This window comes from Drosophila nasuta, chromosome X, assembly GCF_023558535.2.
Source record: "Drosophila nasuta strain 15112-1781.00 chromosome X, ASM2355853v1, whole genome shotgun sequence".
NCBI lineage: Eukaryota > Metazoa > Arthropoda > Insecta > Diptera > Drosophilidae > Drosophila > Drosophila nasuta.
This window is the reverse complement of record NC_083459.1, coordinates 29621163-29648931: the sequence shown is the minus strand read 5'-3', so window position 1 is coordinate 29648931 and position 27769 is coordinate 29621163. Positions and strand designations below refer to the sequence as shown.

General features: G+C 36.2%; 2 long non-coding RNA genes across 2 annotated transcripts in view; one reads left to right on the top strand and one right to left on the bottom strand.

The window, feature by feature from the left end:
• The window catches only part of LOC132796127 (uncharacterized), a 65370-nt gene extending 63511 nt beyond the window's left edge, over window positions 1-1859 (top strand). The window contains exon 6 of the long non-coding RNA XR_009633503.1: window positions 1700-1859. This is a non-coding gene — a long non-coding RNA (uncharacterized LOC132796127). The remainder of the gene's footprint in view (window positions 1-1699) is intronic.
• Window positions 1860-2777: 918 nt separating this feature from the next.
• The window catches only part of LOC132796126 (uncharacterized), a 54048-nt gene continuing 29056 nt past the window's right edge, over window positions 2778-27769 (bottom strand). The window contains exons 4-7 of the long non-coding RNA XR_009633502.1: window positions 27059-27252; window positions 21852-21920; window positions 3176-3282; window positions 2778-3104 (exon numbers count right to left, since the gene is read on the bottom strand). This is a non-coding gene — a long non-coding RNA (uncharacterized LOC132796126). The remainder of the gene's footprint in view (window positions 3105-3175; window positions 3283-21851; window positions 21921-27058; window positions 27253-27769) is intronic.

The window sequence follows — 27769 nt, the reverse complement described above, 5'->3', positions numbered from 1 at the left end:
TTGACTCAACGCTGATTGTCGACTGTCGTCTCTGAGAGACCCAAAACACACCTTCTTGCCAATGTTGTTTAGATTTTGGTTTTTTTTTTCTTTCTTTTTTGGCTTGGGTTAAGGTTGCCCCTGTAATCAATACTCACACTCTTATATTCACAGTTGACGCACCTCTGTTTGCACACAGATGAGTTATCTTCCTCAACTTTATTACTCGGGTACATCCCAAGCAAGTTTCACTGAAAATAGTTCGATGTCATCAGTTCACAAATTGACAACATCCAAATTTAACAGTAATTGCATTAATAATGTGCAATTTACACAGAATGAACTTTTAATTTTTATCAGCAATAATGAAATCAAAATGTATTTTAATACCCGTTACCTGTAGGATAGAGGGGGATTATAACTTTGTGCTTCCAGGAAAAGTATGTAAAAGGTAGAATCAGTTATCTTCGACCCAATAAGGTATATCAATTCTTGATCAGGTTCAACCGTCGAGTATATTTATGAATGTAGAACTATAATAAATACTAAATACAGCTTTTGGTAAATTTATTGGTATATACAATCTGAAATAGGATAGTGGTATATTTAAAATGTAATACTATAGTAATAGACTAAATATGGACGTTGGTATATTTTTAGTATTTTGCAGTATATTAATATTGTATATTTTATGAATAATATCGCATACAATCTGAAATATTTTTAACGATAGTGGTATATTTAAAATGTAATAGGCTAAATATGGACGTTGGTATATTTTTAGTATTTTGCGGCATATTAATATTGTATATTTTATGAATAATATCGCATTGTTTTGATGGTACTCAAAATGTGTATCGGGTATCTCACAGTCAAGTACACTCTTTAGCTTTCTTACTTGATTATACCCGCTACCCATAGGGTAGAAGGGTATTATAACTTTGTGCCGGCAGGAAATGTATGTAACAGGTAGAAGGAGGAATCTCCGACCCGATAAAGTATATATATTCTTGATCAGCGTCAACAGCCGAGACGATATAGCCATGTCCGTCTGTCCGTCCGTCCGTATGAACACCTAGATCTCAGAGACTATAAGAGATAGAGCTATAATTTTCGACAGCATTTGTTATGTTTGCACGCAGATCAAGTTTGTTTCAAATTTTTGCCACGCCCCCTTCCGCCCCCGCAAATCAAAAAAAATCGAATAACAAGCGTAATTTTAAAGCTAGAGTTACGAATTTTGGTATGTACAATAACAACTATAGTAGTTATGATTCCTGAAAATTTGGTTGCGATCAGATAAAAATCGAATGTCGAAGTTATTAAAGAAATACTTTTGTATGGGCAAAAACGCCTACTTACTAGGGGTCTGAGTTGCTTTGGCAGACAATCTGGTATATTGTGCCGTCTATGGTATATTTTGAATACGGTACTATATCGATATACTACATATACCATTTGGTATATTTTTTTTAGTATTTTTTTGTAGTATATTTGGTATATTTTGAGAATAATACCGCAAAATATATTTCTTTTATTCAAAATGGGTAGCGGGTATCTCACAGTCGAGTACACTCGACTGTAGCTTTCTTACTTGATTTTGTATTAAGATAACTAAATTGAACGATTTGTAAGATCGAAAATAATCTATGCCATAAAAATACTTTGAATTTACAATTCATTTTAAACTAATTTCTGTGTTTTCTTTTTGTACTTGCAGTAAAGTGTCTACTATGCATCATCGCTTTGGCTCACATCATGAAAAACTAAAGGCAGCTACTGTGTACCATATATGTAATGTTTGTTTTTAATTTCCTAAAATGTATTAAGCTAAAATTATTAAATTGTGAAATAATAAAAATAAATAAAAAAAGCAAAAAACCGAAGCAAAGTTAAAATGCTTGAAAGCAAATATGAAGTGTAATTTTTTTTTAAGAATAACATCTTTGAATGCAAATCTTTACTATTCGTTATCCTGGCTCCAAAAAAGTATTTCCTTGCCAGATCTTTGTGGATTCCGCCGAGTTATAGTGAAAAAACGCATATCCTTTTTCGAAAACAAGCTATATCTCAGCTATGTCCTGCCGCATTTTCAAAGGGCACATCTTGCTAGGATCACAAGGACCTCCTCTATCGAACAGCATTAAAAAAAATATGGGGTCATCTAAGAATCCAACACTTGTGTTTTTTCAGTCCGAGGGGCTAAGGAAACAGGCCGAAATCACAAAATCCAGGATATCTCGAGAACTACAAGGACGATTTGAATGTCCTTTGGCCAATTGATAGGTCTCCTCAATACGCACCGTTTGACATATAGCTTGCCAGGATACGCCAGGACATTCGCGAGTTATAGCCTATTTTCTGTATGAAAAAATTTCCTATTATCTCGAGTCCTGTAAGGATTTTCGTCCTTTTGAAAATGTCAATCGGTTTATATTGAATAGAGCTATCCTTGTGCCAAAGGACATCCCGATCGGACTTCAAATGGCTGAGATATGGCGACTTTTTCAAAATTTTAGCAAAATTTCAATGCCTACCCCTTGTAAAATTTTCAGATGTAATTTTGGCAACGTTATTAAAAATCCTTGAATGCAAATCGATAATACTAATTATAATGATTACAAAAAAAGTGTGTCCTTGCCGGATCCTTAAGGATTTGGCGGAGTTATAGCGAATAAGCGAATGTCCTTTTTAGAAAATAAGCTATATCTGAAGCATATCCTGACGCAATTTCAAGGGACACATATTACTGGGTTCGTAAGGACCAAAGCTATTGATATGAATCGAAATTTCTAGGATATTCTCTTTAATTGAGAATGTGTTGTTTATTTATTTTAAGTCTGTGCATTTTACTATAATATACAATTGTTTGTTATTAAGCTAATTTTTAACACTACTTATTTGGCAAAACATATTTTGTATTTATATCAACAATTAATGCAATTAGATTAGAGGTCGTTTGAATGCTGTACTTGTAAATTGACAAATTATGTATATACATGTATGATTAATGTCCAGGATGTGAATCAAGCATTACAATGTCACGTTAATGTCCAGGATGTGAATGTTGAAGTCGAAGCATCCTTTTGCTAAAAGGATCTTCCAGAATAAGCGTAGTCATCCACCTAAATAACAAAAACAAAAATGTATATTAGTAAACGTTTATGATGATTGTAAATAAAAAAAAAGAACTTACCATATTTTTATTCAAGAACCAAATGAGAAATATTCCTGAATTTCTTCTCTATATAAATAAGAATAAAAGATGTCACCGGTTACGTATACATAAAACATCTTTGTTATCTGTAAATATATATTAAAATAATAGCATATTATATATATCACGACCGTATTAAGTTTTAAATAAATCGTTTACTTTGTTGTATACTTGATCTTAACTTTATCTTTGTCTGTATATAGTAGAAAAAATAAACAATAAAATAAATAAAAATAAAATCAAAATATAATAAAATCAAGATGTGTTTTCTGTTCTAAGAATTTACACTTTTTAGACTGAAATTCTTAGTACTAAGACCAAAATTTGAATTGAAAACTTTTGTTCTCAGTGCACGCAGTTTGAGCAACTTCACAAAAAGAAACTTATAAATAATTTGCAAAATAAGCCGATTACAATTGCAGAAAGGCAAGTAAATTGTGTAGAAGGAATTTGTAGATACAAAGAGAATGGATATATATAATTTGGAATAGTTTTGCATGGGCATTCGCAATTTGAGAGACGTTAAACCGTTTGACCTTTCGAGGCATGCGAACGAACAGACGAACGGACAGAGGTTGTTGTTACTGCTCCTGCTTCATTGCTTCTTAGTCTTCCTTGTGTGTGGTGTGTGTGTCAGCTGAAGGACTCTACTTTAATAATAATGATGATGAAGGCAACTGCATTTTATAGTTCAATAAACTGAACAGCGACCGTTGATCCTGGCCTAGTCGAAAGGACAAACAACAGCGTTTGCTTCTGCGCCAGCAGTTGAATGAACGCCGAACGTCCTGGCATGAGGGATGAGAGAGGCTGTTTACCCCCAACTCCATGTTCCCCCGAACCTTCCCCTGTCCCTGGAGCTGACCGAGCTGCTTCCTTTTGAACGGTTTTTCTGCGTTGTACCTGTTTCAGTTACGTCTGCAAGCGACGTCTGCTGTTGCCTTTTAGTTCGAGTTCGAGTTCTTTAACGCCCGACACACGTTTTGCATTACACTCGAGCGCACACAACAACAGGAGGCGACTCGAGCAACCCCTGGTGGCAAGTGGCTGCAGTTGCAGAAAGGTGCATCCTTGCATCATCACGATCATCATGATGATGATGATCAGCTGTAGCTGTAGCTGGAGTAGTGCACCTGTCATTGCGGTAACCGTTTTTCCAACCGACTGTTGACTCAGCGCAGCTTGAAGATCAAGCGTCAACGGATCATTGTCTGGCATCAAATTACACAGCAAAAGAACGGTGGAAGGAAGGAGGAAGAGAGATGTTCGGACAATGTCCTGGCAGACCCCTGACACATTTCACAGAATCGCCAACAAAGAGAGAGATAGAGAGACACACAACTTGCCTGGATAAAAGTGTTTAATCAAGTGGAAGGCGGCAGTTAAACTGCAGTTGGGAGTCGAGAGAGAGAGAGAGAGAGAGAGAGAGAGAGAGAGAGAGGGGGGAACTTCCACTTGCACTTGCTGCGAGCCCTTCACACATCTCTTTGTTTTTTGGCATTGCTCACATTTCAGCAATATGAAACTCACATCGGAAGTCGGAAACGTGGCGTTGTAATGCTTGATTGGACTTTGCACTTGGATGCCCCACTCTTCGACTGCTGCGCTGCTTCCCTTTGCCTGAGCCTGAGCCAGGGAAGCTTTACAAGGCGCATATCCCATGTCATGCACCAGCTGAAGGGCATCTGCACAGACGTTTTGGGTAAAGAAGTCAACTAACAGCAGACTCAGTGGGATCTCAAGCTTTAGGGATGCTGGAATTTCATTTGAGTGAAGAGAGATAAAGTCAAATGATAGCTAAACAATTTCATTTGCACCAATTTTACCAAAGTGAATAAAGGGATAATTCAGATAAAGTGAAATGATAGCTAGATAATTTCATCTCCATCGACGATTTGCGTAAAGAAATCACCTAACTGCAGAGTGAGATCTCTTAAGCTTTGAAGGAATGCTGAGTAAAGAAAGATAAAGTGATATAAAATGATAGCTAAACAATTTCATCTCCACTGACTCAACAGATTCGGAGGGTTCTTTAGCTTTAGGGATGCTGGAATTTCACCAGAGTGGGGAGACATAAAATGAAATGAGAGCTAAGCAATTTCATCTTCATCGAGGTTTTTGATAAAGAACTCAAGTCAACAGACTCGGAGGAATCTTTAGCTAGTTAAGCTTTGAAGGGATGCTGGAATTTCACCTGAGTGTAGAGAGAGATACAGTGAAATGATAGCAGACTCCGTAGGATCTTTAGCTACTTAAGGGACTCTAAGGGATGCTGAAATTTCACCGGAGTAATGAGTGAAATGATAGCTAAACTATTTAATTTGCAGCAACTTCTTAGTCTAGAAATCAACTAACAGCAGACAGAATGAGATCGTTAGCTAGTTTAGCGTTTTTTGATCAAGAAATCAACTCAACAGATTCAGTGGGATCTTTAGGTTGAGAGGATGCTAGAAATTTTACCCGAGTGAAGAGCGACAATTCCCAAAGATAAAGTGAAAGGATAGCTAAACAATTTCTTCTGCAATGTCTTTGTTAAGATGTCAACTTATCACACTCAAACTTAGCTAGTTAAGCTTCCAAGGGATGCTGGAATTCCACCCGAGTGAAGTGAAATACAGTGAAATGATAGCTAAACAATTTTTATGTCACTTCATCGCTTGCTTTCTTGGCTAGTTTTGAATATTTTGTTGTCATCAATAAATTGCTTAATTTCTACAATTATCATAATGAAATCACTTGGAATTGCTCATTTTTTTGTCTGTGCTGCATACGACGACGAACATTTAATGTTTGTCGTCTCCATTTTTTTGGGTCAGAATCGTGTGCGTTTGCGCAGACAACTTTCTCGGTCCACCAACCAGTTCGTTGACCATGGGCCACCTTCTTGTTCATACCGCCAGCCAATATCAATATCGCATTGCGCCCATACGCATATCCAAATCCAAATCCAAGCCCAAACCCAAACCCATATACCCATACTCAAACTCAAACTCAAAAAGCATACCCAAAACCCATACATATCTATGCATGCTTAATTTCTCCGCCTTCGTCTCGCATAATGAATTTATTATTAAACAAATCTCAAACGCAGCTGAACAGCGAACACATCGAACACCGCAACAACAATCCACAATCCACACAACACATGTACATATAATTTTTTAATAATGCATAGTTTGTCAATAAATTTCTTTTATGATGATGCCTCCACCGCTTTCTGCTGTCGCACGTCTCAGCAGAGACACGATTTTGTCGCTTGGTGTTTGTAGGGCATCTCTGCGAGTCGATCAACGATCAACGATCACTGATCGATGATCGATTATTGACGATTGTCAACTAACAAACAATCAGCAGGTGAGGAAATCAATAATGCTACGAAAATAATCTCAGAAATAGTTTGCAAAGCAAAAGGCAAAATAATTACCTATAATGATATCGATAACGACAACGATAACTTAAAAATCGATTGCTGACAATCGAATAGTAAGTATTAAATACACATTGAAGCACATATAGAATTGCAAATGAACAAACTAAATATCGATAAACCTTACTATCAATACGCTAGTTATTACGATAAGCTGTAAAAGTTAGAGAGAATGTCAAAATATTTACCTATCATATCGATAACGTAACGATAACTTAAAACTCGATTGTCGGCAGACAAAAATGATATTAAACACACAAAGCAAATCCAGAATTTGAACTGAAATACTATTTGCATACTTCACTTCAAAATGCATATCGATAAACCTTACTATAGATTGGCTAATTATTGCCATTGAAACGATAAACTGAAGAAGTTATCGAAGTCATGACCTGAAAGCATCGAATATGTAATAACAAATATTGAAATTCTAGCTCCTTTTATTAAGTATGTAGTAAATATCGATAAACCGATAAACCAAATAAATATCGATCAACCTTACTATCGATAGAATAGTGAAATTCGTTAACACGATAAACTGCAATAGTTTGCGAAATTATCACCGGAAAGAATCAAGCAACTACATGCTACAATAGTGAAATTCGACAAGTTTAATCACTATCGCTATCGATATCTATCGCCAACTGCGGAAACAAAGCATACACACGTCGTAGTGTGTGTGTGTGTGTGTGTGGGGTGTTAGCTTTCCACTCCATTCTGTTTTTTTTTTTTTCAATGCGCCGATCACGATTTCCAAATACATTAACATTGCGATGGGTGCACGATGATGATGATGATGATGGGCATCGACATGGGCACAGCTAAGCACAGGTATCAATACCTGCTGCTGAGCCCTACGTAGATGTACATATGTTATGTCTGATGGCGGCGCGGCGACTCTAGCGATCCGCAATTTCACGATCACCACGGTGGCTATGGCTGCTGCCTCTTCAACTGCCGGTGTTCAAACGCCGCGCCAAATACGAAATCACAACCAAAAACAACAAAACTTCAAAACATGAAAGAATGCTACAGCAAAAGCTGATCGACTCGGAGTGACCCTGTATTGAACTTGAACTTTAATGAAATCAAAAATATTTCTTTAAGTGATCGCGACATTAAAGCATAAAGTTCTATGCAACTAACTTCTTTAACCTTTCATCTAACTTTTCATAACAAATCTTTTAGCTAAGTCCGACTCTTTAAAGTTGTCGTTTAGCGACAGGGTATTTCCACTACTCGTTAAAGAGCAGCACAAACAATTCGAATCTTACGGCTCAATAAAAGAAAATGTGCGGCAACGTTTATGGTCGTGCCCCACCAGCAGCGTTGCTTGCCCCCCCCAAACTTGGTGATTCTTCATTAAAGATTCATGATGTGTGTTTTCTTTAAGCCAAACGTACGCCATGACAACCGATGGCCCAAACGATGGCTCAACCGATGTCGATGTCGATGGCGATGTCGTACCCCATTAACCACCAGCTCTCCCAACTGCATAAGTCCACACTTCTTCACTTCTCCCCCTCTTCGCTCAGTCTCAACAACAATATGTTGCTGTCCAACTCGAAGTCGAAGTCGCTGCTGTCGTTGATTCGATGTTGATTCGTGGCTGCTGCTGCTGCGACGCCAATCTTCAATGAGTGATGGGCCAACAACCAAAGCCAAAATCAAAGCCCAAGGTCCAATCATAAGACACACAGCAGACTACATCGACTAGCCAATACCCTAAGAGGGTCAACTAAACACAAGAAGTAAATGTTCAGTTTTAATCAACATTTGACAAATTTTGCATAGAATTTACAATTCTTACCAAAAAAATAACAAGTAAGAAAGCTAAAATTTTTCTGAAAATATACTAAAAATATATTGAAGTATATTACTTCAAAAAACTACAAATATACCGACGAGTGTGTCAAAATATACCACAAACTACTAAAGTATACCAAAGACTATACAGAACTATACCAGAAAATACTAAAATTTGCCGAATGTTATGCTGAAAATATACCGAAAAAATGCCACCACATACTAAGATATAACGATATACTAAAAATAGTAGAAATAAAGAAGAATTAATGGAGATTAAGTGTGAAAAGTTGAAGCATAAAACTGTAAGGCAAAAACATAAAGCATACTTATTCTTAAATAAAATTCTTTGCTAAAACAATTCGAACAAGTCTAACAAATTGATGCCGAAGCAAATCTCTCTAAGAACAGAAAAATATAATCAAAAGGCCAGAACTTAAAAAAAAAAGTAGACAAGCAAAATATGAACACAAATTAAAGCCAAAGTAAATTTCTAATTCAAGCCAAAGACTTTAGACTTTTAATTATATCTAATTTTTTTTTTATAAATAAATTATTTCTAACTCCACACCTAACTGATTGGCATGCCTAACAAGTGAGCAGAGCTTTTTACAGGGTATAAGCCAACAGCAGCAGCAGCAACAACGACAACGACTTTCTTTTTGACCAAATTGTCGCCAGCTGTCAAGATTGAAGAAGGGGGGAGCAGGAGGTACAGCTCCCCATCTATGGACTGTGTGCTTGCCATTGGGAGACAGCAAGCAAAAGCGAGATAGAGAGAGAGAGAGCGAGAAAAACGAGAGACGGACGGACAGACTGACAGTGGCATTGTCGATGGCTGCTCAATGGCTGCGACTTCGACTTCGACTTGTGATTGTTGCTGTGGCTGCGCGAGTCAACTCTGCAGCAAAGAGCTCTTTTGTATAGTTTGGCTTTCGTCTGATTGGCTTTGGCGTTGGTTTCCAATTGGAATTTGTGTATTGGATGTTGTTGATGTTGGCACTCGACGAAGACGACGACGACGACGTCGCCATCGCCATCAACATCGCCATCGCAGTTGGAGGCCTCGGGGCCGTTGTAGGCCGTTGGCCTAAAAATAATAAGAAAATTTCTATATTAAAATGCTGTGCCATGCCTCAACAACAGCAGCAAACATCAGCAACAGCAGCAGCAACAACTAACGTTGTATGGTTGTAGTCTTGGAAATCTTGTGGTTGTGTAGATCTTACATTACCTAACTGAACGCACTGAATATATAATGTTAAATGGCCAGAGAGTCGAAGACTCTCAAGACTCTTAAGCGTAGAGATGACAGCGCGTAATGTGTCTTTGCCAGGCGTGACACGAATGACAGCCACAGAAAGTCTGACAGTCAGACCTATCGTCAACTATCCAAAGCCTTGCTTAATGGGAGCAGGAAGTGTATGTCTATAATTCGTATATTCGTAGTATTCAATTACGACAAGCTAGAAGAGGATCTTCTATTCATGTTAAACTCTTTCGAACTAGCAAAGTAAAGAACCTTAAAGTGCAATTGAATATCAATTATTGGAATGAATATTTAATATAATATTAATATTTAAGTTAGTAGATACTCGCTACGCATGTTGAATAAAAGGAAAAACAGTGCTGTAATTGATTATAAAATATACCAAATTAACATATCACAAAAATTCTAGAAATATACCAAATACTGTGTTTGGTATATTCATACTACATTCCGAATATACCATAGAATGCAAAATCGAGTATAAAAATACTAAAAATATACTAAAGGCTATGTTTGGTATATGAATACTACATTCCGAATATATAATAGAGTGGAAAAGCGAGTATAAACATAATCAAAAAATACACCACATAAATATACCGAATATACCGGCCATATATGGTATATAAATATTCATTCAAAATATCATACGAGTTCAAAATAATCTTAAATTCAACAATTTTTATATGTATATCGTCTTGGATGTTCTATAACTTTGGGATAGCATAAAATGTATCTAACAGGCAGAAGGTGTCACCACATACATTAATATACCGCAAAAATACTTAAAGTAAACCAAATTCTATATTCGGTATATTTATAAAGTACTACATTCCAAATATATCAAATACTATATATAAAGAGTGAAATATACCAAATTGGGTAGCGTGTATAAAAACAATAATCAGAGACGTTTGTGAAAGATTAGTTGAGCTATGATGAAGTATGACTTATAAGAGTAATTCATTAATTTCTTTGTCAGGTATGTGCTCTCTTAAATTTTAAAAACATTTTTTAATGACTTATATTATTGTTACAATTCCTTAATTTCTTTGTCAGGGATTTTATGTCAATGCATTAATTCATTATTATCATATATAAATACTCGCTTCATTAAAGTGAAATATCAATTAATGATTTAAAATAAACATAAAAATTGATAATATCAATACTAATATCAAATTTGCTTAGGTAGTTCAAAATGAATCAGCGTTAAAACTCCTGGTGAGTTGAGTTACCCATGTTGTGGGTAAATTTTGGGCGAGATAGGAAACTGAGTCAGCTACCGAACAGAACAGAGAACAGAACGGAGCGGAACAGAAGTGCATATAATAAATGCAATGATCATGATCAGTAGCGGAAATTGCTAAACCGAGATTGCCTAATGAGCTGCCCAGCTACCTGAGAGAACTGAGTTTGATCCTGATGTGTGTGTGTGTTGTTGTTGTTGTTGTGCCCATTTTGCGGTTGACATCTTTATTGAAGGTCAGGCAAATGCCAATGTCATTTACATTTACATTTAAGACATTTCCAGCAACATTTTCGAAAACAATTTCAGACAACAGGAAGTACTTCCCGCAATGGAGTTTTTAGTGAAACTGGGAGCACTTAGTGAACTCGGCATAAACATCAACACCAACATCAAAACATCAGCAGCAGATAAAAAACAGAAACAGAAACCGAAACCGAAACAGAAACGGAAATTCGATTAGCCCTCAACAACGACAATTGGCAATTCTATAATTCTATTTCATTTGGGTTTTGGCTTTCTCTCTCTCTCTGTGTTTGTCTCCTGCTCTGTCTCTGCATATTTTAAAAGTACACAACATCGTTATAGAGGAGCAACGGCAACGAGAAGGTTCTGCTCGTATCTCCATAGGGCAAAGTGTCGTCTGTCGACTCGATTCATTTGCATAGATCAGCAGCAAGCACAACACGCGAAACATTCAGCGTTCAACAACACACACAATGAGGGGAAGCTCAGAGGTAGGCTAAGCTAAAGAGAGACAGACGCGATGCGAAAGGGGAGCCAAAGCGAAAAGGTTACGCCTCAAGATCAAATCTAATAAACATATAAACGTAATTCAATTCTTTTGATAATACTAGTAAAAACAACTAAGTCTAAAACTATTTGTTTGATGCACTGAATTAATCATTGGATTCAGCTTGAAAACGCAAAGTTAAAATAAATAAGCTTAAAGTACAGTTTGACTAATGCAATATCAATTATAGGAATGAACAAGTAAAAAAGCTACAGTCGACTTCGAGATACTTTTTGAATAAAAGCAAAGCAGTTACGTATTAATTTTAAAATTTACCGCAAAAACACTAAAAATATACCAAAGGTTATATTTGGTATATTGACACAGTACTACATCGAGTGTGCTCGACTGTGAGATACTTGCTACTCACTTTGAATAAAAGTTAAGCGGTGTGGCATTATTCTTAATATATACCACAAAAATACTAAAAATATGTCACAGGCTATATTTGGTACATTGACCCAGTACTACATCGAGCGTACTCGACTATTCTTAAAATATACCAAATTTATGTACTGCAAAAATACTAAAAAAAATATACCAAAGACTATATATGCTACATTTTTAATAAAAGCAAAATAGTGTGATATTATTATCGAAAAATACTAAAAATATACAAAAGGTTATATTTGGTATATTGACACAGTACTACATCGAGTGTGCTCGACTGTGAGATAATGAAAGCAAAAAAGTGCCTTATTATTCTTAAAATATACCAAAATTTATATACCGCAAAAATACTGAAAAATATACCAGACTATATTTTCTACATTTTGAATAAAAGCAAAATAGTGCGGTATTACTCTTGAAATATATGTCAAAAATACTAAAAATATACAAAACGTTATATTTGGTATATTTACATAGTACTACATTTAAAATATACCATTGAGTACAAAATATACCAGATTGTCAGCCAAAGCAAGACCCGTAGTAAAAAAAACCTTCAACTTTTATCTTAAATAACTCTTACAATTTTTAACGGATTGACGCTGTATATACGCTATATACTTTATGGGGTCGGAGATGCCTATTTCTGTTTAGCTAATCACAAATTTAGATATATGTACTTTTTCGATTAATATTTTATATATTTCCCTCTCTTCTACTTATTTTCCGTTTCGCTTTGTCAACGATCGTTTTGCTTTGCGATAGTTCTACTCACGCCCCCATCTTTAGCTCTGTCAGACTCACAGAATTTCACTCTTTACTTTATTTAGTTTAATTATGTTCAGTCTGTTTGTAGGCCTAGTCAAAAATCTAGGCATCGTGTGTTGAAATTTTCGAAATTTGCAAGCATTCATTTCACTTTTTAATGGCATGTCTTCTGGCTTCTGTCTTCTGGTTTCGTTTCCTCGAGTGGGAAATCGGACATACAAAGGAAAATACTATAGAGAGCTTGGCTTGTGCTAGTTGTAATTTCAAGGTAAATCGCCAAGCGAGTAAATAAAATATATGCAGCTCACATTTTAGTACAAGCTACTAATATTGTCTCATTTATGAGTCTTCTTTCTCTCTGTCTGTGTCTCTGTGTGTGTTTGTATGTCTGTGTGGCGACTTCGCAACCTTTTCGTCTATCTGAATATCTGTCACTCATCAATATTCAACGCATTACAATTGCAATAAGTTGCCACAGACCAAGTTCCACCAAAGCGATCGATCCGATCCAATCCAATCCGATCCGATACGATCCGAGTCGATACAATCCGATACGATCCGTTGAAATCAACGGCCCATCACATACGGATTTTTATGCTGATTTTGACCCAATTGAACCCGAAGCAAGTTGTCAACCGATTAATACGCAACGTAATGCGTCAGCTTAAGTACTTATCCGATCTTGTTGTTGTCGTTGTTGTTTTTATTAACGCCAATGATCGCTAAATGACACGCGACATTCGATCACACCATGATCCATGAATGACAACAAATCTTGCACAGTCCATAAGAAAATCAGCAATTTATTTATTCCTAATCTTTTGCGTGTTTTTTTAATGATCTTTGTCTAAGGTCTATTAAAGTGATCTACAGAGTTGAGTTGCTGCTGGCTATTAAATCTGTTCTTTCATTGGCTAAAATCAATATATTTAATTCATTTCATTTCAACAACTTCCAAATCATTTTTCAACGCGTTCGTCTTTGATCTTCTATAAAGTGATCTTCATATTTGCTCAGCCGCAAATGATCTATCATAAAAATTAATTTGAATTGTTTATTCCTGCTTTTCATTTACCGATCCTCAAATATCAAGTTTATTTTTTATTTAAAGTGATCTTTTGCTTCATTTTCTTACACAAAATTTGATCTTCTGTGTAATTGGATTTGTGTTTTACTGATCTTTTGGCCACAAAGTGATCTGCAGTTTCTTTGAATACTATATTCATCATCGAGAGCGAGTGCTAAACCAATTTCCAAAACATTTTTAAACGCGATCGTTAAAGTCAATTACAAGACTTTCGCGATCGTCAAATTGAATTACAAGTTTTTCATCTTCTGCGAAATGATCTCCATATTTGCTTTGCCGAAAATGATCTATCAAACAAATAAATTTAAATTGTTTATAGTATTCCTGCTTTTGTTATAGTAATTTACCTATCTTCTTATTTTTTGTTTAAAGTGATCTTAAAAAGTGATCTTCAGCTTCATTATCTCACACAAAATTTGATCTTCTGTGTCGTCTGATCTTTTGACATTGCCAAACCCACAAAATGATCTGCAGTCTCTTTGAATACAATGATATTCGTTATCGAGAGCGAGTGCTAAACAGTTAAACAGGAACCAACAGGCCGTAAAAAGATGTTGGCCACGCAATGAGCTTGGCATGTGGCAAGTTCCGGCCATAATGATGATCAACATTAACCTGCCAACATCTTTACGATCATAATGATGAATATACACATATATATACATATGGCAAACATATATGTATGTAGATATATGGAGCATCACAGAGTGTAGCAGATAAAGCACAAAGATCAAAAGGCCGCCAAGAGTCAACAACGAAAAAGCGACTGAGATGCCAAAATATGTGAGTGTGAGACAGAAAGAGAGACAGAGTTGTATATTAAACGGCGTCAAAGCTGGCACAAGAGATGTTTAATATTTGTTCACAAGATGCGATAAGCTGAGGCAGCGACACGACAGTTCCTCTCCTCTGTTTCCTCAATTTCCTTCCAAGGGAAGAGAGAGAGAGAGACCAAAAGCAGCCGACGGACGGCGCAGCGAGTGATCTTCATCTGATATCTGATTTTAGGCCACCCGTTTAGACCAACTTCGAGTCGTTCTCTCTCACTTTGTAAGTCGCCGCTGCAGTTCTCGTTTTACGGCTCTAATCATTTTCATAAAAGTTATGACACAGGCTCTACAACATTTCGTGTTTCTTTTTTTGTTGGACTGTGCGCTACTGTTCATCCTTTATGACTTCTTATGACTATGGTGAATGTTTCCCATTCTTGTTTTTCGTTTTGTTTTTATGTGTTTTAGGGAACTTGTTACAGATCCATGCTTTACATTTACTTTTAAATGCATTTAATTGCAGTTCCCATTGACTTTGGTGGTCCATCATTCTGTCTTTCTCTTCTCCGTTTTTTTGTAGCACTCTCGTTTTCGATTTCGCCCTCATTTCGTTGTTTTGTGGGCAAATCGCAGCAGCAGCAGCAAATTGGTATGCAAAGTGCGCAGTCCGTCACAGCTACTTGGCTTAATTCGAAGCCGTTTCGTTTAATTGCTGGGCCACATTATGTGACAAAAAGCAGAGCAGACCCATTCAGAGGTTACCCACAACCTGCCCGACAACTCTCGATTCCCCCTCTCCCCTCCCGCTGCCACCCTACTGTCTACTCTTCAATCGTCACTCTCCATCGTCACTCTGAACAGCTAACAGCTCACAAGTCGCTTGATAATACATCGCCAGTCAAATAACTCATGTAATAAAATGCCAAGAAAACATGAAACAACACTGCAAATTTGACACACCGAAGCAGCAAATACACTAACTAGATATTTACCTAAATTTATTTAAACATTATCTAGTTTCAATTTCTATTTCTGTAATAATTTTTAAATACTTTTCTTGCATTCCTTAAAACATATTTCTGGATGCTTTGTATTCTCTTTCTATATTTACCTACCTTGAATTGAAGATTATCTAGTTTAAGATGTTCTTTCACCATTTCTAAATAATATTTTACACTCTACCACAAACCAAATATATTTTTCGACAATATTATTCCAATCAAACACAATCAGCGATGCTCTCAATTCTCTCTCTATGATAATCTATTACTCTTACCTAAATTGAATTGAAGATTAAATTGTTTCATTTCCATTGTACTTTAGGTGTTTCTTTAATCATTTCTAAATACATTTCTAAAAATATATATATCGATGGTTTTTACAATAACTCTGAATCAAAATTAAATTTTGTCTAGTTTAATTTTAATTCTCCCACTCTAAGTTCTTTATTAACAATAAACTATTATCTTTTCTAACACAAACTAATTCTTTAATATATTCCTATTATTATATCAACCAAACACAGTCCAAATATATACTCCCATGCTTTGTACGCTAACTCTGAATTCTCTCCACAATAATCTTTAAAATATTTAGTTTTTTACCCCCAATTTATGTGATTCAATCTATACCACTTTATAATGCTACAAATCATAGTTTCATAAGCGCAATTGTCAAATTTCAGCAAAAAAGGAACGCTAATAGTTGTCAAGATCTGACCTCGAATTCGAAATTTATACACAAATGATAAGAGCAATAGCCGTTATGCCCGATATCTGGTTAGTGTATGCAAAAGTCGCAGCCACTGTCAAATAGCGAGAGAAAGAAAGACGCGACGCGACGCGCAGAGGAGCCGCAAACGTTTTGATAAAATAATTAAAATAAAATTAATCTCGCCGTTTCCCACGGTCTCACACACACACAGCCCATTTTGCTCCAGTTTTTCCGTTGTTTATCTTTCTTTCGTGCTCTTTCTCCCTCTCTCTCTCGCTCTCTCGCTCTCACTCTAACCCGCTTTTGTGGGTTTCATGTTGCGAGTGTTTTTTACTTTTTTTGAAGTCTGTGGCGACAATTGGCGCAATGATTATAAGTTAATTTTATGTTAATTAGACAAAGCGCCCAACATTTACGAGTTGAGTTGAGTTCAGTTGACTTGGATTGGTTTGGTTTCCATTGCTTTGCTTTGCTTTCGCGTCTAGCTTTTTGGTTGGGTTCATTAAATGAAAACGCGCCTCCATTTTCCAATTAGCATGCAGCGTGTCAATTGTCTTGTCCCGTCTTCGTCGTCTGCTCTTTATCGACCAAATTGTACTTGTACCTGGGTAAACAAGTCCCAAGTCAAAACTGCAATTGAGGCAACCTCCTCCTCCTCCCCCCCCTCATCACCCCTCTGACTGAATGCTCTTATCTCTAACACTTGTCAGCGAAGTCGGTTTTGCTCCAATTCGTAAAAGATATTCTTATAGCACAGCACTTAGCGTATTAATTTGAATAATCCAATGTGGCATATCAAGTGGGAAAGCTTCACCCAAAAACAAATTCACATTATTATCTATGCAATACTATCTTCTTTCTGACTCTGTTACCTTAATGAGCACACATATGTAAACATCCCCGTTGACATATCGCATTTCCAATGCAATTCTCAATATTCCAATCTCCTCAATAGCAATTTCTGCTGCTTCCAATTACTTTGTGCTATCAGATAAGTAAAGCTAAAAAGTTTCTTCACCGAATCATTTAAGATAGTTTTTAGTATTTTTTTTTTTTGAGATATACAGACAACCGATGAATGTATAAACAAGTGTGAAAGCTACAGTGGAGTGTGAATAAAAGCAAAACAGTGTTTTATTCATTTTTATAATATTATTATACCGCAAAAATACTAAAAATATACCAAAACTTTATGTGGAATGTTGAATATAGAAAGAAGTACGCAACACTGAGAATAAATGCCAAACAATGCGGTATTAATTTTAAAATATACCAAATTATTATACCGTAAAATACTAATATATACCAAAAACTTTATTTGGTATATTGATATAGTGCTCAACATTATGAATAAAGCAAAACAGTTCCATAGTGTTCTTAAAATATACCAGATAGACATACCGTAAAAATACTAAAATATACCAAAATGTATATTTGGTATAGTATGTATCACATCACATACAGCTCAACATTGTAAATAAAAGTAAAACAGTGCGGTATTAATTTTAAAATATACCAAATTAATATACCGTAAAAATACTAGCATATAACGTATATTGTTATAGTATATATCATATAGAGCTCAACATTGGGAGTAAAAGTAAATCAGTGCGGTACTGCAGAAATACTAAAAATATACTATAATCTATAATTGATACAATTGAAAATATATCATAGAGTGAAATATATGCCAGAAGAAGGCACAAAATTATAATACCCTACGATTACCGAGTATAAAAATCGTACATTACATAAATATTCTTGAACGAAACTCATTAAAAATTGAAGAAGATAATTGGTTTATAGCAGTACATAAAATAAAAAGAAAAGAGGAACAAGGAAGAATATTCTAAAAAAGGAAAAACTTTGACCTAAACGCATTTGTGTGGCATCCTCAAAAAAGAAATAGACCACTGACAATTGGAGTTTAATTTCTTGGAAAATGCGTGTACTTAGTTTTACATAATTTAAATTGTTTCCCCTACGATATACTATATCTAGAGTTCAAAAATTCCTTGGAAAGTTCCATTGAACTCGGCTGACAACCTGAAGAAAAAGATGAAGAAGGAAAGTGTAGCTGCAGAAACCCTACGCTTGCAGATTCCCAAGCCTAACTGGCTTGGTTCTCCCATCATTGCTGGCATGTCAAAAGGTTACAACTCAGACTCAACAGCCAGAAAAAGTGGTTGACGAAAAAAGAGCAGCAGAGATCAAGTAGAAGTTGTAGAAGACTCGACTCCAGCTTATCAATCGAGATCAGGTGTCGCTAACGCAAACCACACAAAGCGGCAAATGAAATCAATAAGACGACAATACAAAAAAAGAACAAAGTGTTGAAAAAACAAGCGAACAAGCAACAAAAAAAAGAAAAAACTGTGAACTGGCGACAATAAACGGAAACAATTAGGCACCTGACTTCCTCAGGATGCCCTCAACAACAACAACAGGAGAATGGTAACTGATCACGTCGCATCCCAAGCAGTCTGGGATTAAATTAGGGATGGTGATGATCATGCGTAGTAGTTGGGGGATGATTCGTTGATCGATCCGAAACGAAACGAGTTGAAACTATATGAAACGGTTGTTGTGTCAAGTCTCGTGAAACATGCTGCCTGATGATGACAATGGACATTGGGACAACGGACATTGGACATTGGACAATGGACATTGGACGATCATACGATCATGCATACACAATGTGGATCATATTTCAACGGTGATGGCAACGCTGATGGCAACAGCAACAGCAACATCTACAGCAACATCAACATCAACATCAGCAACGGCACCTGATGAGAAAACACAATGAGATACAAGAGTGGCTACAAGTACCAAGGCAGAGACTGCGACAGAAACTGAGCCAGCATTGGGCAATCACTTGACCTCTTTCAGGATGTGTTGTTGTTGCTGTTGTTGCTCTGCTGTTGCCGCAGCAGCAACAACGGTACTCACATTCACGCGCCTGAGGTTCAAGTGCGTATCTCTGGCTATCTGTCACAGCGTGTGTCTACCCTATACCCTATACACAGCAACGCAATGGGGTGGTTTAGTCTCTTATAGTGAAGTGGAGTATATAACATCATAGCATCAGCTATCTAGAAGGGAATTGAAGGGATTTTAGAAGTATGCAACATTGTGTAAATGTAATAGTTACACAAAATTTACAGGGTATCCTGTATGTGAGAACCAAATACAACAGCTCATATAACAAGCTTAACAATAACAAGCATCAGCTAACTAGAAGCACAAATTATCTATTAAGTTGCTCAAAAATGAAGAAATTTTAGATGTACGCAACATTCTGCCAAAATTACAGGGTATTTAAAGATCACAGTATGTGAGAACAGAACATTGTGTCAAAAGTAATAAGTATTTAAAATTGACAGTGTATCCAAAAAAAACGTCACAGTATGTGAGAACAGAACATTGTGCTTAAAGTAATAGGTACTCAAAATATACAGAGTATCTAAAACACAACAACAACAACAAGTCCAATCTTATAACTTTCCTACGGGGCATCTTAAAGTCGAGCATACTCTACATACTACAACACTTCGACTATAACTCTTCAGTGCTGAACGCAAAGGAATGTTTGTACTCGAAGGCTATTCTAGTCCAAGGACTATTTGCAAAAAGTGATGCGACTGCATAACAATCACGATATAATATCTTGATCATGATATACTTCGTATCGTATGTATTACATTAATATTTTAAATAAAAGCCATTTGATAATTACAGGTGATTCAAAGCATATTTTTCTTAACTCAAAAACAGTAGTTTTGTCTAAACTTCATTTCAAAACCAATCATCGAAAATTCACATTATTCTAGAGCTAAACAAGGTCTCTGTAAGTCGATAGTACTAAGTGTTGTTTGTTTCAAATATGTTATCTCTACAATATACAATATCGATAACTTCCCCCTTAACTCAAGGCCAATAGTTGTGACTAGTCCTCATTTAAAAAGCAATGACAGAAATAATCAACAACTAGAAAATTCATATAATTCTAGTAAAGGGTCTCTGCAAGTCGATAGTACTCAGCGATAGCAATCAGTGTTGTTTGTTTTCATTATGTCACCTCAACAATGACGAAAACAAAAAACAAAACTTCGAATACCGAATCCAAATCCGAAACCAAATCGGAATCGGAATCGGAATTGGAATCGGTATAAAAAAAAAATAGTCGCAGTGGAAGTCGAAGTCGAAGTCGTCGACGATGTCGTCGGTGAATGTCAGTTGGCGTGCGCATATTATGAGGGCCATTGATGATTCGACTGGCATATAAATAAGCCCAAAAATCACAGAGAGCGAGACAGAGAGAGAGAGAGATGCTTGAGCGAGATGGAGCGAGTAGGCATCCTCACGTTTTCCACATAAAATACATTTTCGACTGAAATTTGTTTTGATGTTTTTGTTTTTTTCGTTTTTTTTTTTTTGGTAGCTGTTTTGCCTGTTTAAGTGATTCCCACGCAACGCAGCTACCGAAGAGGCCGAAGAGTGTAGGCGGTCGGTGGCAGAGAAAAGGAAGATGCGAGTCGAAGTCAGAGTCAGAGTCGCAGTTGAGTTAAGTTAAGAGGCCTCTCACATTGAGGCTTGCCTAACGCATCACATCACATCGCATCGCATCGCATCGGTTTTGGTTTTGGAATCGGATGCACAGATCATCCGGCAAAGCCAAATCATACAATTAGTATGCAGCACGATGAGCGGGCTGACAGGGGCCATTAAATTGTGCGGAGAGACGACGATGCGACAAGAGACGACCTCAAAATGGCAACGACAAACAAACATGTTGAATGATCATGCTCATGATCAACGCTGATGATGATCATCCTCTCTCTCTCTCTCTCTCTCTCTCTCTTCACTTCACTTCTCCTGCCATCAAGTACCAAATTTAATGGCACACAGACTCAGCTCCAAATGCCAATTAGTATGCCAAGAGCAACGCAGCATTCCCATTCCCCCCTCTGCTCGAGTGTCAAGTGCCCCCAAAAAGGAAATGGCTCTCTCTCTCTCTCGCTCAAGAGGATCTCGTAATGATGCTCTCACTCCCTCTCCCTCTCGCTCTCTCAATCTCTCACTGCTCACGCCCACGCCTTTGTCTTTACCTTTGATCTAAGCAAGTCTTGACGTCTTTGTTTTTTTATGTTTGACACGTTTGACGATTCGTTTGCCTTAACTACCTTTTGCCTCTAATATTCTACAGCTTCTTCTTCTTCTTCTTTTGCTGGCTATAACCATCCCGAGTCGTTGCATTTTATTATCCAGACGGATAAATCTGCAGCGTCGTAAATATTGTCTACAATGTTTCAATCTTTTTGAGTGATTCCAAAGAACCCCTTTCACAGACGTAATATAGATAGATTGTAATCGACTTACCGATCAATGAATTGCAAATTGTTGTTGTTAAATAAGTTGCAAATAGTTTTTCAGTGATTCCTGAAATGCCTGAAACAAAAAACCTAAATTAATAAATGAATACAAAGTTGTGGCTAAGTTAAGAGATATGTACTTCAAATTTCAAATACCAAATTTAGAGAATTAGATCTAAATTTCCTTGAATTCGAAATAACCCTTTTAAAAAGTGATCTGGCACACGTTATGAACAAAATCTACTCTTTCTGATTTGATTGAGATCTCTTAGCTTCTGTAGTTGGTTATCACTTTTGGATCTCTAGGCAAAGTTTCCTGTCTGAAGCGATCAAGAAAGAAGGAAAAGAAGAAGAACAAGAACAAGAAGTAGTAGTAGAAGAAGAAGAGAAGAAGAAAAAAGCCATTTGCTCAAGACACGGAGGCTAGGCACACACAAATTTGGACTGTGTTGGGCAGGCAGCCAGATTTTCTGTTCAATAGACCGATCTGAGCAGCCTATTTAAAATTCTAAGAGCAAATCAGAGACCCAGACAAAGGCATTCGACATCGGACAATGGGCAATGGGCAATGGGCAATGGGCAATGGGCACTGTGAGTACATTGAGTACTCCATTCACTCTGTTTCATTCTGTTCACTGGCCATGGGCAATGGGCTATAGGCAATGGCTTGCCGCCAAAGTGCGGAGAAATTATCAAAGTGAAAGACGAGAGACCCCAAAGACAGGCCAAATGAAGAAATACTCGAACACAAAAGATAAGCGATGTCTCTCTGCTTGTGTGTGCCATATGGGTGGAGGAGTAGGTAAGTAAGTAGTTGGCTGGGTGGAGGGGAAGGGGAGACTACATATAACGACTACCTCTTAAAATGGACTTTGTGTGCGCAAACTCAAAGAGAGAGAGAGAGAGAGAGAGAGAGAGAGAGCGAGATATCGAGGCAATGACAATGCGACAGGAAATGCTCTTTGCCGCGATCATTTTCCATAATTAAACGGACGCAGCTCAAGACATTGGCCACTTGTAGGTTAAATGGGTTTGTTGGCCCCGACCCAATGGGCATACAATTTATATGATGTGCCTAACGCTAACGCAGACTGACACGCGGTACGGTGGAACCTTCTGTTTGCGGCAGATAAACGCATAAATTAAATCAACCTACGATTTATTAACTTTTGTGGATGCAACTTGATGTGTCCTTATTCTAAAAATGTGCATACTAAACTTGATTGCTTTACTTTAAGAAATCACTGAGCAATCAGTCTTCAAAAGCGTGGACAGACAGACAGACGAAATGAGATAAATATATGAGCTACTTCTTTATAAATTACTTATTAATAATTGTAGAAATATTAATACTAAATTTGATTACACTGCTTTAAGAAATCTTTGAGCAATCAGTCTTCAAAAGCGTGGACAGACAGAATGGGTTAAATGCAATAGCTATGTACTTCTTTTTAATTAGCTTCAATGGAATATCTATTATTATTCATTAATAGCTGCAGAAATATCCACACTAAATTTGATTACTCTGCTTTATAAAGTGACTGAGAAATCAGTCTTCATAAGCGTGGACAGACAGACAGACAAACTGAGATAAATGTATTAGATTCTACTTATTCGTAATCTTAGCTTCACTGTAAATTACAGTCTGTAATATCTACATTTATTTACTAATACTTGTAGAAACATGCAAAATAAATTTAATTGATCTGATTTAAGAAATCACTGAGAAATCCGTCTTCAAAAGCGTAGACGGACAGACAGGAATAAATGTATTATATTCTACTTCTTCATAAACGTAGCTTCACTGTAATATCTATAATTATTTATAAAATAATTGTTTAATTTAATTGTCTTTTAGAGTTTTAGCAATGACTTCGTTTTAGCTGCGCTTGCAAACTCTCAGCGCTCTAATAACTTCAACATTGATTCATTGCGAATCGACTTTTAATTGAATTAAACTAAAACCCAAGAATCCAATAACAATAATAATAATACATACAATACAATACAATAATACCGTACGTATAATTGCTCTTTAGGAGGATGTTAACTCCCCTTGACTTGAGCTGTTCGATTGCTTCACTGATTTCTCAAGGCATCGCCAAATGAGTCATCATCGTTCAATCGGGCGGCTGGAGACGAGTCTTCAGTCTTCACTTCAGTCTTCAGTCTTTAAAGTCTTTCAAGTCTTTAATGTGTTAAGGGGTGTTCGGTTGTTGGGTGGGCGGATGTGCACAGTTTAACTTGGCTTGACTTGCCATTTGGCATTGCATGTGGCTAACACGAATGCGAAACGCGTTCAAGAACCAAGAACCTTCGCTGCAGTTAATTAGTCGAGTTATGCGAACGAGATTCAATATTAAATATATACATAGTCAATTGACGTTGGCGCCATCTACTGTCAACCTTGGAAGTTTTACAACTCATTGGAAATATTGAACGAGAATTGAAGAGAGAAGAGACAGCCAACTACTCATAAAGTGCATCAATATATTATTTAAAATGCAATAAATTGTCTTCTATATATATTGATAGAGAAATAGTTGTTATATTGATTGTTCTATTGATTGAATGTGAGGAGATAAAAGGAGAATTTATACTAAAATATTACGAAGGCTATATTTGGTATATCGATATAGTACTACTCTCCAAATATACCATAGAGTAAATAAGTAAGAAAGCCATTCGATACCTAAAGCAAAACAATCTTAAAATATACCTAAATTTTACAGCAAAAATATCAAAAATATACCAAATGCTATATTTGGTATATCGATATAGTACTATATTCAAAATATACCATTATGTAAACAAATAAGAAAGCTACATTCGAACTGTGAGGTTTTATTCTTAAAATATACAATAAATATACTTAAAAAAAATATACAACGAATGTACTAAAAACGGCGAAGACTATATTTGGTATATTAATATAGTACTACATTCAAAATATGCCAAAGGATTGCAAAAAGCGTTTCTTGCCATACAAAAGTACAAAAGTCAAACATTTTTCTCTGATCGTAACCTAATTTTTAGGAATTATAAACACTGTAGTTAATATTGTACGATGCTAACTTCAATATCACAAAAGTTCAACCCTATTATAGTAGTAACAATAAATGCTTTCTATCTAAAATAATATAGAATATTCATAATTACAAAGAGGTAGCATTCATTTATATATATGTATATACATATATGTGTATAGCTAGATAAATCAGTTCATCTATCTAATGGGCCATCTGCCCGTTCACCCATTTCCCTATTTGCGTGGCATCCAGTTAGAAAGGCTTAACAATCCCAACACAATTTCCCACAAGCGCGTGCACACACAGAATTTGTTGATCTATGATAGGAATAGGAATCGAGTTTGCTTTATTGACACATCACACAGAACTCTGGTACTCTCTGTGGTCTATGTGGGTGCTCGATAAGCTGGCCAAATATTGAATCAACTGAAGCGCGGGACTAAACTGGGATCTCTCTCTTTCTCTCGTCACTATTTCCATTGCACAAGACACCTGGACACCTGCATGTGTCGTTATCAGTTAGCAAAGTCAATCGAATTTGTTTGTCTTGACTCAAAAATTGAGCCAAAGAACGTTCGTATCTATTTGTCCGTTACTCTCTCTCTCTCTCTTCCCCTTCTCCTACATAATATGATTATCTATCTGTAACCATGCTGTGGGCATGGGGCATCAACATTGACATCATCATTACCATCGTCATCGTCATCGTCATCGGCATCCCAGGTAAATAGTGTTTGTGATTATAGTATCTATATTTGAATTTGCTCACAGATCGTGTGAATGCCGCAAAACCAAATTGTTATTGCACTCTACTTAGGCAACGGGTATGCTAGCTTATATACACAGTTTGACCAACAATCTTAAATAAACAACATTAAATAAAGTAATTGATTAAAACAATGAGTTTCCCAGAGGAAAAAATATATATGTAGATTGAAAAGTAAATTACAAATATTTGATTTACGAACTCTTCGTTCTTAAAAGAAAAATCTTGAAAAAGTCTTAAAACAATGTCTTGTTTAGAACTATTTTGAAGATTTGTATTTTCAGAACGGAGGGCTTTTACAAATCAAGTTTTGTAATCTACTTTAAACAACATCTTCTTTTAAAATTTAAGAATCTTCTTTCAAAAAGAGATCCCAAATTTCAAAATGTTTGTTCTTGTTTCCTAAAACAAGAATCTTATATCTTGGAACTGCGAAGTGCAATATCCTTCCCATAAAATTAGTTAGTACGGTCGTTGGTCATAGAGTAGAAGGATATTATTTTGCTTCGGGCACGCCTACTGCAATATGGTGTTAGTTGCTTTGACAATCTATAATATTTAGTACTTTATGGTATATCTTGAATGTAGTAGTATATCAATACACCAATTACTTTATATATTTCAGTATTTTTAGTATTTATTTAGTATATCTGTAGTACAGCAATATCTCATAGTGGAGTGTGATCGACTTTCTTATTTGTTTTAATTTATATTATTGTGACCTAAATTCTTTACAATTAAACCTCCGACAGAAATAAACTTGCTATTGATAGCAATATTGAGTGAAGATAATTTGAAAGAATTATATCGTCAGACTCTTCTAGCTGGTAAGGGTATTTGAGCAGTCGACCAGCGGATGCTTCAATTCTCAATTCAGTGCTTCCTTGACGTTCGTTGTTGCTGTTTATGGTACGTTATCTTATCGTTTATTACTTGTATTTATGACACTGTGCAATGCCTTTCGAGAGCTGAGAATTGAGAGTTGACCGAACGAAAGTGTTGAAGAATCTTTTTCAAAAAACAATCTTTGCCATCTCCCTCTCTCTCTCTTTCTCTGTCTCTCATCCCGAACACGAACGCATTTCATCCGGACGGATGTGAGCATTACTTTTTATGGATATTTATGTAGGGAACGTGACAGTCGTCAACACACACTCGAAAATAATAACAACAACAGCAGCAGCAGCAACAGTAACTGAAAACGTTTAGTTAAAAAGACTCCGAAGAACTTTTTCAAAAAGAGTTGCTGTCAATTCTTTTGTTGTTGTTCTTGTTGGTGGTGAACGCCAGGCGATTTTTTAATTTCGTCTTGCAGGAAATCCTCACCCACACAACATCTAATATCACACACACACACATGTGGAGTGTGAAAGAGGGAGCTGGCAATCATGATAAACTACGATTAACTGTAAAACTCACCTCGTCTGCATTTTCCATCCCAGACTTTGTCGCCTTCTTGCGCTTTCTCTCTCTCTCTCTCTCTCTCATTTTCTCATCCGATTACGAAAACTAAACTCAGACACACTCAGCAGAATTTGGCAGCGGCAATTGAAAGTTGATAACCACAGAGCAGCGTGCTGCATGCTGCATGATTTGCTTGACTTGCAGCTACCCTGTAATGAATCGAAAAGTATTTGACGCGTCAGTTACCCTGTAATCACATTGCATTGTTACTTTTATGGTAATATGTAAATAGAAAAGAAAAAAGTTATACACTTAATATTTAGAACTCGAATTGCGACTATTAGATACCCTGTAAAAGGATTCCAAGGTACTTTAAGCACGCTATTCAAAAGCTTTGACAAATAAGTAAGAAGGCTACAGTTTAGTGTGTTCGATATTATTCTAAAAATATACCAAATAAAATACCACAAAATACTAAAAATGCCGATTGACATATTCGGTATATCGATTAAGTACTAAATTTAGTGCTAAAATACCAAATGTCATAATTTTATGTATCGATGAAGTGGTACATTCAAAATATACCATAGAGTATGTACCACAAAAATACCGAATGCCATATTTGGTATGTCGATGAAGTACTAAATTCAGAATATACCATAGAGTATATCAATGAAGTGCCACATTCAAAATATACCATATAGTATATACCACAAAAATACTAAC